General features: G+C 37.4%; 1 protein-coding gene across 7 annotated transcripts in view; it reads left to right on the top strand.

Annotated features, from left to right (window-relative positions):
* The window catches only part of tenm3 (teneurin transmembrane protein 3), a 496,888-nt gene that overhangs the window by 172,169 nt on the left and 310,113 nt on the right, over nucleotides 1-14,606 (top strand). For all 7 annotated transcript variants that reach the window (XM_088073250.1, XM_088073247.1, XM_088073283.1 and 4 more), the window contains one exon: nucleotides 9,559-9,636. The gene's annotated coding sequence lies outside the window, so the exon portion shown is untranslated. The remainder of the gene's footprint in view (nucleotides 1-9,558; nucleotides 9,637-14,606) is intronic.

Genomic DNA, 14,606 nt, shown 5'->3' with positions numbered 1-14,606 from the left:
AAACCAGACTTTTTAATAACCATGTCTATATGCATATAAAGTTTCCCAGATCAGCAACTGTTCTCTAGAATTAAGCTATATTCTTAAGACTTTGGTATACAGTACATCTTAATGCCTCTATCAAATTTAAGCTACAACAAAGTGCATATAACAGTATTTTAATAGGCAAAAACAATTACAAAGAATTATGCCTACTTATTAAATAAATGCTCACGAAATTGTATTTGGTACAACAATATTTTAACATTACCTTCCCATGTTCGCACAGTGTAAGTACTGCAAAACTACTACACTGAATAGAAACTAATATAAATCTAAATCTAATCTAACTAAATAGCTGTCAAGAATAGACTTTGGCTGTATGTAATTTTTCATTACTTTAGTACTTTTACTTTTACTCAGCTTTTTAGACTAATACATACACACTACAAACCCTCAAAAGGTTAAGAAAAGTAATATTCTCACACCTATTTTTCTTTATTAACAGAGAAAAACAACTTTTTGAATTCGACTGTCTCTCAGTCACAGAAGACTGACGAGGCTTAATTACCTCATTAACTCATCATTAAACACACTAAATGCAAACTCAACAGAAACAAAATACAATTCACCCAAATTGTCTTGGTTACTCATTCTAGTAACTTTTGGTATTAAGTCCACATTTCACACAATCACCAGCTCCAGTTTTGTCAAAATAAATCCTTCATTCACCAAGTAAGATGTGAAAAAACTTGCCATTATTCCCCTTTAGTCGCTCTCTCTGCTATGTTGATGGCTGCCAGCTGTTTACAGTTCTCTAACGTCTGCCTCCACCACTGGGTGTCTTTCAGCTCAGTTGCCTGTCCCACCAGCAGAGACCAGTGACTGAGCAATGGTGGAGTGTGCTGTGCACTATATAGTGAGTGTAATAGAAAGAGGAGCGGCTGTATTTATGACGGTAATGAAAAACATACCTTTGGGATTCCTCAATACCCTGGTATACCGTAATATTAGTTTATTAGTTTATTAATATCATGACACATCGCAAGCCTCGTCAAGAACAACCCATATGATCACTCCAAAAACAATTTGTATGCACATTTTCTTTTTTTGCGCCTCTATGCTTAAATTGTGAATAACTTTAGGAAAATAAGGAGCACCTTTGTATCCAAGTAGTTCCAGCGTGCGCTACATAGCTATGACGTCCCAGGTTTGTTTTTTTTAAACCTTTATTGCCCATTGCTATTCCTGCCTTCGTTTTCTAGCGTGCTTCTACTCTGTAAAATAAGAGTAAGAAAATGCCACAAAAAGAATGCAAATAAAAACCACTTAGTGAAGGTTTAGGGCAGAATATTGTAGTGGTTAAGGGTAGGATATCATTGTCATGATTAAGATCAGCAAGAGTTCTTCATTGGTATAGGACACAACATAATTTGTGGTATCCTCCTCCAACCAATGGTGTAACTTCACCACTCACTCCTACTAATGGTGTAACTTAATCACTTGCTCTGACCAATGGTTCTCCAACCAATGATATAACTTCATCACTCGCTTAGGCAGTCATGGAAAGAGCTCTGCATTCATGAGGCTGGTTCTGTTTTACTGTGGTCCAGCCAAAAACATGAAGAGATGAGTCATAAACAGCTGTCTATTACAAAAGTGTCAGAAGTAATCAGTTAGTGTCAGCCAAAGATAAAGACAAAATGCTTTAATGCACACAGAGGGGAAAACTTCACTTGGGTGGATAGCTGTTGATGCAAGATAGTAGATAAAACATTAATAGATATAATAAAATGTTTATTTATATAGCACCTTTCAAAAGCAAAACCTCATGAAGTGCTTTTGAGAAAAGACAAAAAAAAAGAAGGTGAAAGACAAAGTAACAGACATGAAATGTAGACATCAACCTAAAAAAAAATAAGACAATAACACTAAACAAAAGTCTAAACAATGGGTGAGCTGCTTTTTAAAGGTGTCACAGAGCCTAAATCAAATGAAATATAAAAACAAAACTGTCAGATTATGAAAGATGTGGAAGAACAAGGTGGGATGCTGTTTGAAACTGAAACAACTCACTGTCATGAATGTACTTTCAACATAGAGGAAAAACCCACAGATCAGCAGGTACCATGGAGGGACGGACAGATGGATAGATAGATAGTTGGAAGATGAAGAAGAAGACATGAAGTGGGAGGGGGTGTGGAAGCAATTCCTTGCACACCTCTCAGTCATAAATATGGAAAAGGAACAGCACGGCTCAGCCAGCCCTCCTACGAGCAGAATGTTATCCTGCTTCCTTGGCAGAGTGAAAAAGCCTGTAGCTAAGAGAAATACAGAACACAGATAAACTGATGAATGGATTTACTGACAGAGAGATGTATAGGCAAACCAACCTATAAATCACTGAGCTGGATAAACTGACATTTTCTCAGTTGTTAAGTTGTTCCGGTTGTATGTGTTGACATTTGATCTTGGGAAAGTTGTGTTTTAAATTGTAACTATTTGTTAAACGAGTAAGTGATAACAGGCTAAATTTTATCTTAATAACATGCAAATGAAAATTCTTTGTCATTATCTTAAGTCGGACTAAATCGATTAATGTCACAAGTTTACTTTTAAAACAGAAAAATACAACCATACACCAATCCAAGTTTCTGTCTTTAGCTGAACCAAGATTAATGTAAGATTAATCGCCTCGTTAACCCATCATTACAACACGCTTCATTCAAACGTGACAGAAACAAAATACGAGTTGCCCAAACTGTCTTAGTTAGTCTGGGTAGTCATCTAGTCACTTAGTCCACTATTCCATCAGTCACCAGCTCAAGTTTGGTCGAATGAATTCTCAGTTCATCAAGTTAGATGTAAAAAAAAACGCTGGCTCTGCATGCTGTTTATCTCCATGGTTTCTCTATGCATCTCAACTGCTGCTAAGCAGCAGCTCTGAGGCGTTCTTCAGGGGTACCTACAGTATGTTTCAACAAACATGAAATTAATGACAAAAAAACATCAACAAAAAAAACCCAGAAATAACAATCACTGTTATATTTTAAAAGTAACAGATTGCTTATTCGAAAATGTAACGTTAAAACTCCACTGCTTGTTTGTGCAAAACCTCACTTCATTCAGTTTTTGTGACTTGCTGCTATCTGGTTTGTTTATATGAAGATCCATGCTATGTTGATTAGAATGGGAACATCCATTCTACTCTCATTCATCATATCTATGCACTTTCTGCCAATAACATCAAGCCATACAGTATATACATCTGGCTAGCTTTTGTATAAAGTAATGGCGATGTGTTTGCCGGTTGAATAAGTTCCTCTCACAGTTCTCACACCAACCTGTGAATCCTATTAATATGGACCTGGCTTTTAATCTAAAATATCATTGTGTCTGCATGTATTTGCATTAATGTTTCCCTTAGTTAACATTAACTACATATATTGGAACTATATTTATTGTACATAGACTTGAAATCTTGACATGCTTGACATTGAGCACTGAAATACTGTCATTTAGTTGTGTAAGAATAAGGGCTGCACAGTTGATCAAAACATTATCAAAGTCACAATACAAGTGCAATATTCACAATGCAGGATCTGAAAATGTAGATGAAGGTAAAAAAATGCCCTGGCCCACGAATCATATTCCAGATGTAAAGGATGTCAAACATTCTTGTTGGCAAAAAACAACACACACACACACACACACACACACACACACACATATATATATATATATATATATATATATATATGGTCAATTGAAGTGTTTCACAGTTGTTGCTTTCTTTAATCATCCTTACTATTTGTGAACCAGTAATTGCATTCCTCGAAACAATTCATACAAAGCAGCACCACACAATGGATCACCTGCAAAAGCCCATAACAAAATACTTAGTTTAACTGCTTTAAAGGAAAATCTTTGTCTATGAACATGGCAGTGCCAGCAGAATGGCAGGTCCTTGTGTCATTGTTTACAAAATGCTTAGCCTTGTTGTTAATCTAATGAAATTCTCTGTAAGTATTTTTTTATGTTAACAAAGACTAAGGTCTTGATGAATGCACAAGGCTGCACTTTCTCTGCATGGCATATATCAGTTTCAACAGTGCAAAGAAACACATCACTGTATGTGGGAGATTGAATTCAAAAGATTGGACAGGATTCACAATTACGCCTTTACTGTTTGTACTGTAATTTCTTGACAGATCATGTTATTGTGATACAGAAGAGAAAGGATGAGTGTTTTTAAGCATTGCATAACACAAAGAAAAACACAACATAATAGAAATATAAACATAAAACAAACCCAAGACAGAACAGTACAGTGCAGTGCTGAAAGAACTGGTTGATTATTGGATCATTGGAGGACACATTTAAAATAAAGGCTGATAGAAATATATGGTTCAACTATTATGCATGACTTAAGCAATGAACTAATACCAAGATGTCTTTGGGGGCTAAGACTTAAAACCAAAGAAAAGGTATAAAACATTTTGGTCAACATGACATTAGTAAACAGCACACATGTACACAGTTTGCGTACTTAATCATTTGCGTTAATGCACAAAAGCATTTGCAGTTTATTCAAAAGACTGGGAATTGGCTTTTTTGATGTGCACAAGTCGAGTACATGTGGAGGTTGAACAATTGAACAAAACAAACAGTTTTGAGCATTTCAATTCTGATCTGAGAGAAGTACCAAAGTGACTTAGAGAAAGTGTAATACACAGATGGACTTTTATTTAGGCTGCCGTGTAGGCGAGCTGTAAGGTGATGCCAGTGTCATATGTTAGAGAGGTGACAGGGTGACATGTGTCTCATTATCACTGCAACAGTGCCAACCAAATGCTCTTTGGACCTCTTCTCCTCTCCTCTGTCATTTATTTCTTGTGATAATGACTATCTCTGTGAGTAAAGAGCCACAAATTAGTTAACAATGTATATCACAATATCACAAGATACGCACTTTACAATTCTTTAACAAAAGCTAACAACAAAATCCTCACAAGTCAGGTCAAAAAATTTCCCCATGAGACAAATTTAAGTATATTGATATCTTGTATTATTGCTGTATCAAATGACTGGTTGTTTTTGCTCTGCGCAGTATGCTTTTATGATTATGTGAAAGACTGTGATTAGATTCGACATCAAAAATATAACAGACCAAAGACAGTCAGCTCATCATGGTGAACTTGAGAGTCTGTAGGTGTGAATGTGTTAGCATGTACATGTGTGAGTCCTGAGACGGACTGAAATCTGTCTGTTTCTCTGCCTTTTGCTACAGTGGATGCTGGCACTGTGTCTGAAGCCCTCGTCAGACATGGAATCTGTAACGCTGCTGTCTCGGTCTATCTGTTGCTGTAATTGCAGTGCTGTTTTATAATAACGGTCCAATAGGTCTTTTAAGGATAGAGCCGCAATATATGCATGGTATTTGTAGTACACAAGAAGGAGCTCTGAAGACCTTTCTCTCCTCGCCAGGGTAGCAGCACTGCTGGAGAACGGCAGTGAGTTGCAAAATAATGACACCAAAAAAGAAGAGAGTTCTTAGTTTTCTCACAAGCTGCGCCACCATATGCATCAACTTACTTTGCAGATAAATGGCTGTTTATCCTCCTATCTTAATTTGCTCACAGGCTGTATCCAAGGTTTTTTGTTTTTTTTTTTTTGCTGGATTTCCATCTTGCAAGCAGGTGGCATGAATCAAAGTTGAACACTCTGATGATGAATGTGATTTTCGGTGGGCTTTTTGTCTTTTTCCCCGCACTGCCAGGGGAACAAAACATGCAGTGTAAATATACTTTTAAAAACAGGCCCACCTGATGATCCGAGCGTCTCCCCTAAGAGTGAAAATGCTTTTTTATACTATATTTCATCATTTATTAAAGCAATCACTTTTCCTTATTGTAAATGATAAGCATTACAGGACAAATAAAGCAAAGATGTACTGTCTCTCTATATATCATTTTTCTTTTTCTTTGCTTTTCTGATTATGTGACTAATCAACTGCTTAGAAAGTGAAATTTTTGTCTATTACAAAAAAGACAAAAACCCATGCTAAGCTGTTAACATGAATTAAAATGAATATTCAAGTAGTATTCCTGCAGTATTACATGTAGATGTGCATGTTACTATTTCTAACCCTTTTCTACCAAAACTGTATTTGAGACTTATTTTCTGAATTTGCTGTACACATGCCCGAAGAATGCTCCTAAAAACAGAATAATATTGGCATATATACCACATGTCATTAATCTGAGAATTCTACATTTGGATGTAAGGTCTCCCTGGCAACATCCAAACTGTGAGCTGTTGACACGACTGCATAAAATTCAGAATATCATCAATTTAAAAAAAAGGAAATATCAGTGCCCATGTTAAAGTAGTCAGAGAGTCAGAGTTGCAAATCTAGAAAAGTTCTTGTCCGGTAACAGGTGTAAAATCCGCTTGAGTGTTTTTTTTTCAAGCATAAACTTTGAAATGCATTTAAGTGGCTTAACTCATTGTTCACGTTATTTTTATCTATCACGGTTTAGCTGTTAGTTTCATAGTCTCAGATCGCTGCTTGTCATAAACTCCTTTTTCACAATCGTTTATACAGAGTAAGGCTGTTTTATATCAAAAGGCTCAGGTTTGAACCCTACACGCATGTTTTTAAACATATTAAACGTATTCTGAATTGATTTCACAATCCTTTCACTCGGCTGCTGGTGCCCTGCTGCTAATACGCTTTGTGGCTTTTGTGAAGGAGTTGGCTTTTCCATGTGAAGAGTGGTTATGGGGTAAATAGTTGTTTATTCATCGCCATGAAGTAGATTTGGCTGTTGACATGAATTAGTGAGTAAATACGAATCACTCTCTGCACTCTAAAAGCTCTTCTACTGATTAGTGAGAGAGTGGGGGTGAGATATAGAGGAAAGGGGGGCTTGAAAGAGAGAGAGAGAGCGAGAGAGCACTTTGTGTATCCAACACTGCTCTCCCTCAAATCTGATTAGCTCAATGTCACATTGAAGAGTTGGACCTCTGCAGCTCTGGTGTGTCTATGTGTGTGTTTTCACATGCAAACATGTTGCCTCTGTGGGTTTCAATTTGATCACTATCATTAAAAAAAAAAAAAAATAGTTGCTTCATATCTTTCACTTTGTTTTTTGTTGTCGTTGCCTGTGTCTTCCTCTCTTGGCCAGACACACCCTTGTTGGTCAATACAGCATTACACTAATCATTTTGTCAAAGTGGCCGTTTTAACCTGCCATGGAGACACTGTCTTTGGCTACATCAAAGTCTAGGGGTGGACATGATCTCCATTTTCATCTACTCATATGTATTTAACCTTGGCACTCAGAGTCAAATACCATCGAAATTCATGAAAACATTAAATATTCATACACAGTTATTAGTGAACTTACAGAGAGGAAACTGGATACAGACCACTTTTAAATGCAGGGATAGTTTTTAGCTTCCTTCCCTCTTTTTGCTATTTAGATTTCCTCGTCCTCCACCCATTTTTCTTCTTGATATATTTTTTTATTAGAAGTGATTGTTTAAAGGTCGAGACAAAATAAGATCAGTTTGTAAAAATAATTCTTTGATCCCTTCATCTTAGGAAATGGGACAAAGAAAATTGGTTCAAAGATTTTTCAAAACACACAGGCCATGTTTTATTGAGCTTGCCTTGGGGAGGGTCATGTGTTCTATTTAGTATTATTTATTTGTCTTTTGAACTAAACTATTGCTCCAAATGTGTCAGTGATACAATACAGCACCTGAAATGTACACAGATAAATAAACCCACAGCTCCCCTAATCATCCTGTTTGTATGGCTTACTGTAGTTGTTAATGTTAAGTATCGTGCAAGCATTGTGTGAATTTGATTTTTTTCCTGTCCAGCTACTTTCAAACTTCACTAAAATTATTACCATGATGCTGCCATTACACTTACAAAATCCTTTCCCTGTGATACGTCTTTGAATCAAATACTCCTTTCAGGCTTTAGGTCAGCTTGGATTCACTTGTACGTTTGCACCATGATTCTGACAGTTAACCAGTTTCCCAGAAAGGCTGTCCTCACAAATGAGTGAATCAATCAATTGATCAACCAAACAATAAATGAATGCCTTTATTATCATTGCACATCTGGACAAGAAAATTATGTGTCTTCAGTGGACCATACAGAAACTCACAGACAAGCAGTCACATCAAAGACTATAAATAAATATAAAAATGCTGCAAACTTGCAATGTTTTGTTCAAAAAAGTTTTTTTTATTGAGGCAACATATATTATATCTCACTGAAAACTCAGAGTGGATGTTTGGGCATACAAAGAATGTGACCTTACCTTTAGAAATTGCATCTTGCATCACTTCTCATACCAAAAGTCAGCATTGGTCAGTTGCCAGCTTTTCTATATATAGATACGTAATCTGTAGACAACAGGACAAGATTTGTGATATATGAAGCATTCTTGTATCAGTTTGTCTGTTTGTGGTCCAAGTAGTATTGACCAATCACATTTGAGTGTGGTTTGGTTGCCTAAACATAAACAGTCTGTGTGGGGAGCGTAAGCTGGAAAGCATTGGTCAATCTCAGAACCTGCTGGTCATAAGCTTTTATTAGCTTCATTACATTTTCTCTGTATTCATGTGCAGATCTGTTTATAGAGATTAGCCAAAATGTGGAACTGTTAACATGAGTGGTGCATGAAAGAGGAAGTCTTGGCTCATATTCCTGGTGCACATATATCTCCTGGCTGCACACGAACACCTGAAATACTGGCCATTGCCCCCAGAGGCTTTTTGTCTTCAGACGACAGTTGCTGGTTGAAGATTGAACGGCTCTTAATTGGGGTTGCAAGGGTATAAGACTCTCACAATCACAGTGTAACGGTATTATGGTATAACAGAAGTATTATTATCAGTCGCAATCACCCTTAAAGGAATGAAAAAAAAGAGGGTTTTTTAAAAGTCAAATAAATGTTTTATTACTATTACTCAGATTTAAAACCTTTTTTTTAAATGAAAGTATGCTTAAAAATTCTACCTTTTGAGAATAACTAAATACGTGTGAAAATCTGTATCCACCTGCCTTTATTTCCCCCAAAAACCATACATAAGCCAGTGTACATGGTATGATAACCATCAATTTTCATACCACTGCAACCCTATATAGCCTAATAGTGTCATTATTTATAGATTATATAGGTAAAAACACAATTATATATATTTGGGAGTAGTAGTATTTTTATTTTTCTAATCTTGCCAAGGTGATGGTAGCACCTTTGTCTATCACAGCACCTGTGCTACTAACCTACCAGAAAGAGGGGAAAGGCAGGCCAAAAAACAAACAAAGATAAACATACTATGAATTTTGGATTTCGTTTAACCCTCCATAATGCATCAGAGGTGCTCTACACTGACTTGACCAGATCTAATTTTCATTGTTGACACCATGTGGTGTTTCTCCCACTGCTGTCTGCTCACACTTAGCTTTGGGGAATAAGATTTAGTTCTCGTGCAGTGTTGCTGTGTGAGTCATTGTTTCTGATTTTATACATTTCGTTGTCTTTTTGTCCTTAGATTTGGAAGCACAGACGGGAATGGCACGACTTGGCAGCAGACCAGCGCCATTCAACTGTTAGACCGCTCAACAAGTTGGTAGGTTCCTCTCAAACACTCTCACTGTTTCTCCATCTGTGTCTCTTGTGTTTCACGCTGGATCACGGCTGGGCATTGTCTATCTGCCTCTCAGTTATTCCCTCCTCAATATATCTCGCTCGCCTATCCTGTTCATTTTTGTCGAAATTGTTCTTTCTGCTTCTCTCTCTAAATCTCCCGTTAAAGAGTGAGAAGATTAGCACCAATTTGCCTTGATTAGGCTATTCTTCTCGCAGTTGGAGGAGAAAAAAAAAAGACAAAAACCCGCTCTGCAATTTGAACACGTGCAGGGAACAAGTGATTGCGATCAATAAAAAATGAGCAGGGAAAAAAGGGGGTAAAAATGAACAAGTAAAGGAATGAATTGCCAATTTCTGTTCTTGTCAAGTGTTTTTGGAAGGCAGCTCTTGAGAAAAAGCTGTTTCCGCTGAAGGACTCTGACAGCAGTTTATGTGTCAGAGGGGATGAGGGAGGGCGGTGCTAAGCATTCGACAGAGCCTGATTATCAGCCTTTTTTTTCTTTCCTTTGCACAATGGTATATGTGGGATTACAAACAGTATTTTTATATGATGTATGACACTATGTAGGAATGCAGAAAATATGTGCCATGGTCACTATGGGTCCAGGTGTTGTTAACCTACTTGTCTAGCAGATTCTTTAGTTTGTTTTGAAATACTGGTTGTCAAATGCTCGACCTGCTACAGTAACAAAAGACTAAGGCTAAAATTGTGGACATCACTGACTATTACAGTATCTCTGCTTGGTTTGAGGTGAAGATAATGCTGTAATATTTCTGTGACTAAACTCAGCCGCACATTATTCCATTGCTGTGGGGCTGCAGGGAAATAAATTGATCTATTATATACATAGTATCGTGGTGTTCAGGAGACAAACTGAGCCTGTCAAAGTGACACGATTACTCTGTGCATGTGCAATTACAAGCTATATTAATTCTCCATATATATCTTACTTCCACTGAGAGGGTTAGAGGCTCTAACCTAGCTGCAGTATGTCCTACTCGAGTGTGCACATCAGACAGCAAGAATAAACCAAACCTCCACTGAAAAACCCATTGGTAAAAAGTGGCCACTCAACAGGTTAAATTTTTTTTGTCTCTGAGTACATCTAACTTCCAACCTTGAATTTCTGTGTTACATTTTGGCATAACAGTGACTTCACCTACCGCCACAACCTTAAACTTACAAGTGTGTCCACATCAATTGGAAAGTGAGCAAATTGTGAGTGAGGGTCTTTGGGCAACATGGTTGGGTTTGATAGGCTCCCTGAATGTTGTTGTCTGTTGTAGTATATCTGGACACTTTTTACACAGTTTGCTCACTCTCTGTATGTTAAACAGAGGTGGTAAACCCCTTTTTGTGACATACATTCAGCGAGCGAGCGAGCTCCATGCCATGGCAGGGAAGCTTTGCCAAAATAGCGCCAGAGGGAGGGCTTTTTCAAAGAAGCAACACAACACTTGGTCTGTTCAGTGAAATACAGAGCAGGTTAGGACATCTTCATTGGGGAAGAGTGAAAAAAATTGATGTTTGTAAAAGTGTAAGAGTTTAGTTTTAAAGATGCAGGCCTCTGACTTCCAAAGGCTGCAATAGCTTGGACCATGTGGACTCGTCATTAAGTGTTATAATAAAGTGCTAAGATTTTGAACTCTTTCTCTCTACATGAATCTTTGCCTTTGTGCCAAAGTCCAAAAAACTGTCGACTTAATTACCTCCCCATCTGTTGTCCTAGGCACCACTACAAGTTTCACCCTCACCCCAACTTTATTCCCAATTCTGATCAGGGGTCAGGGTTTCCACAGACCAGTGAGCTAGTCATCAACAAGGAGCAGGGCTTCAGACCTTGATGTTTCAATTTCAGAGAGACATTCACATGATTCATGTGCTGGCTGCAATTAGTTTTGGTTGCATGCGTGCGTCTGCAGAGCCTTGTCACTAGAAACATGCAGCCGGATTAAAATATACAACACATGAAGACAGGGCCAGAATGACCTTCCTTTACAGAGATGTCTGTAGGCCAGAAGTCAAACAGATTTACTCCAAGAGCAGGAATATGCAGTCACACGCACAAACATACTTAGACTATTGGCTAAAAAGGGGCTGCTGCATTAAGTGTCATTTAAAAGCGGACATCAAAAAAGAAAGTCAAAGCAAAGAGAAAAGAGATGCATAGAGCAGTGCCTTTAATTTGTTTATAGTAATTAAAGTCCAGTCAGCTTTTGCTCTATAATAAAAACATCCATGGAGAAGATACTTAGAGAGCATATGGAGCAGTCACCCTATGTAAATCCCACTATGAAAATTAATCATTTAAATGTATTAACAAGATAATAAAACATGGTTTTACAGACTATCACACAGAGAAAGAAGCATTTTCATTTAGATGTTGTTGTTGAATATGCAATATTCTTTCATTAACATAATATCTCTTCATACAGTATCTAGAATTTTACAGTAGTCTATCCTGATAATTAAAAAATAAAAAATACCAAGCACTGCAGCTCTATATAGCATGTAATTGACTTACTTTGGTCTGAATCACTCGAGCTCATTAAGCCGTGACCTCTCTCCTTGCAACACTACACATCATTAATTACAAAGGCTTTACATACAGCCACATGTATCCAGCATGCATGCACAATTATGCACAAGTGCATATACAGATGCGTTCAAAGGCTGTGAGTTATCTCTTACATAGGAACTCGCACTTACTTTAATTGGTCACTTTATAGTTGTGTTGTATTTGCTTTGAGTGAATGTTCTGCTCGTTGAAGCAATTGGAAAATATATTTGAATAATCAACACTGCAAATTAAAAAGCTTTTATCTATTCACCATATAATTACCCCAAATCTTTCTTCACTTATGAATGTATACAGCCTTTTCTGATGGCTGTAGCAACAGTGGTACAGTGGGTGGGCCATAAGGTTGGTGTGATTCCCGAGTCTTCCTATCCACAACTCCCTGAAGCAAGACAAGTACACCCAAATTGATAGTAATATGAGAAAAATAAGTAAATTGCCTAGGATAAAAGTATCTGCCAAGAGTATAATGTCATGAAGTACCTAAGCCTTAAGCTACACCCACTGCTGCAGTCTTTAAAATCAAATTAAACTTCTGTCTGTACCTTTAAAAGAACCAATTATATTGTTTCACATATCAAAAGGTACAGTACCTACACTATTTTTACTCGTAAAGTTCTCAACCTCTACAGTCTTTGACAGAAAACCACCTCTGCTGTCTACCCTAAACTTTAGTAATTTATGGAACTTCAGTAGATTTTGGTTACATAACCATGAAAGCCCTGGGTAGTGACTGATATGACCTGACAGCTAGGCAATAACCACGTGACATCTTGGAAAGGCCACTGACAGGAAGAAGTAGACCCACTGGCTCTTTCATTGCTGAAGAAGCCCATGGCAGAAGTGTCCTGGACCAGCTGGGCCAGTTGGATCTTTGCTTTGGGGCGAATACAACAGAGCCAGTTTGGGCCAGTTTATCTCCTATTTCCATTTCTGACAATTGGTGGTGAACTCTGGTGCAGGATATCGGTTGATGCATTGGATATATAATGATTTGAGACGAAATCTGGACCTTCTTGAAGTATTCGTAGGCCTGTTATGATACTGTCAGTCCTGTTTAATATTTGCAGCAGTAAGTGTAAGCTCTAACATTATTACTTGATGACCGGATGCAGTGGTCATATAGTATGAGACAAGTTCATACATGTGAGGAAAGAAGGTCATTCAGAGGTTGTCTGCACAGCTGAAAATCACATTAGCAAGAACTGCATTCCTACAAAGAAATCATCACAACCACAACTGGTTGTTTCAAAGTAAATTTGCCTCATTGCAATGCAAATTACAAAATTGCAATGTGCCCAGGGTAGCAAATACAAATAAAGCCAATCCCCCTCTGATTTTTGCCCCCCTGCACCGTAACCTGAACCCAGGATCAGCCAATACTCAGCCAGCCATCCCCTGAGATGTTTAAGTTCCACCTGTGGATGAGCAATATTGAGAAAATCAAATATCACAACATTTTTAACTAAATACCTTGATCGAGCAGCCTTTAAACCCATATTACAGTATGCAAAATATATATATCAAGGTTCATATCATTATATTGATATAATATAGGTGTTGCCTAGCCCTACTTCCACCCAACCTTACTCTGAAGTGATGAAAATGATGAAATGATGGATAATCATATACTGTAGCTTTGGATCTCCCAACACCTTTCCAATATGGGATTACTTCATTCTGTGATTGGCCAATTGTCCAGAGTTTACCACAAATGCTGCAAACAGTACTGTCTGAAAATGTGCACTGTTCTCACTATATTAAACAATGTCCTCAATTTTAAGCATATTTGAAAGTAGCAATGTAATTTTTGCTCATTGGCTACTTTGCATCTTTGTGAACATTAACTTGACTGTTAAACAAATCATGTAAATTTGAGTCATTAGGAAGACGGGAATCTATAAACAAGATGGGTTCCTGAAAACTATGGGAACGTTTTATACAAGCCATTACCTTAATGTGGTTATTCACAGTAAATATTAGTGTGCTTGCTTGGGGCAGAGAGCAGTCAGACTGTAAATGAGCGCTCTCCATCCCAGTGTTACATGATTTTTAAAATCTTTGTTTTTATGGAATTTTTTTTCCCCCAACTATCTGGAGATAAATCACCAAATCGCAGCATACAAACATTTACCAAGTGTTCTATCCATTTTATTTAGTCTGTGCAAAAATCCCATCCAATCATATTTTCAGTTCATTTGCTTTCTATGAGATTTTTTTTGTCATTGTTGTGTTTATATATATGGTTTGGTTCAGCCCCATTGTCATGAATCATTTTTTATACGTGTACACGTGTGACAATGGCACTTGCTAATTCCATTTTTGCCGACTAAATAAGATTAGATTTGGCAAGGTCTAAAATTCCTACTCT

The sequence above is a fragment of the Plectropomus leopardus genome, chromosome 3 (assembly GCF_026936395.1).
Source record: "Plectropomus leopardus strain MGB_pleo_1.0 chromosome 3, ASM2693639v1, whole genome shotgun sequence".
NCBI lineage: Eukaryota > Metazoa > Chordata > Actinopteri > Perciformes > Serranidae > Plectropomus > Plectropomus leopardus.
This window is presented reverse-complemented; position numbering and strand designations above follow the sequence as displayed.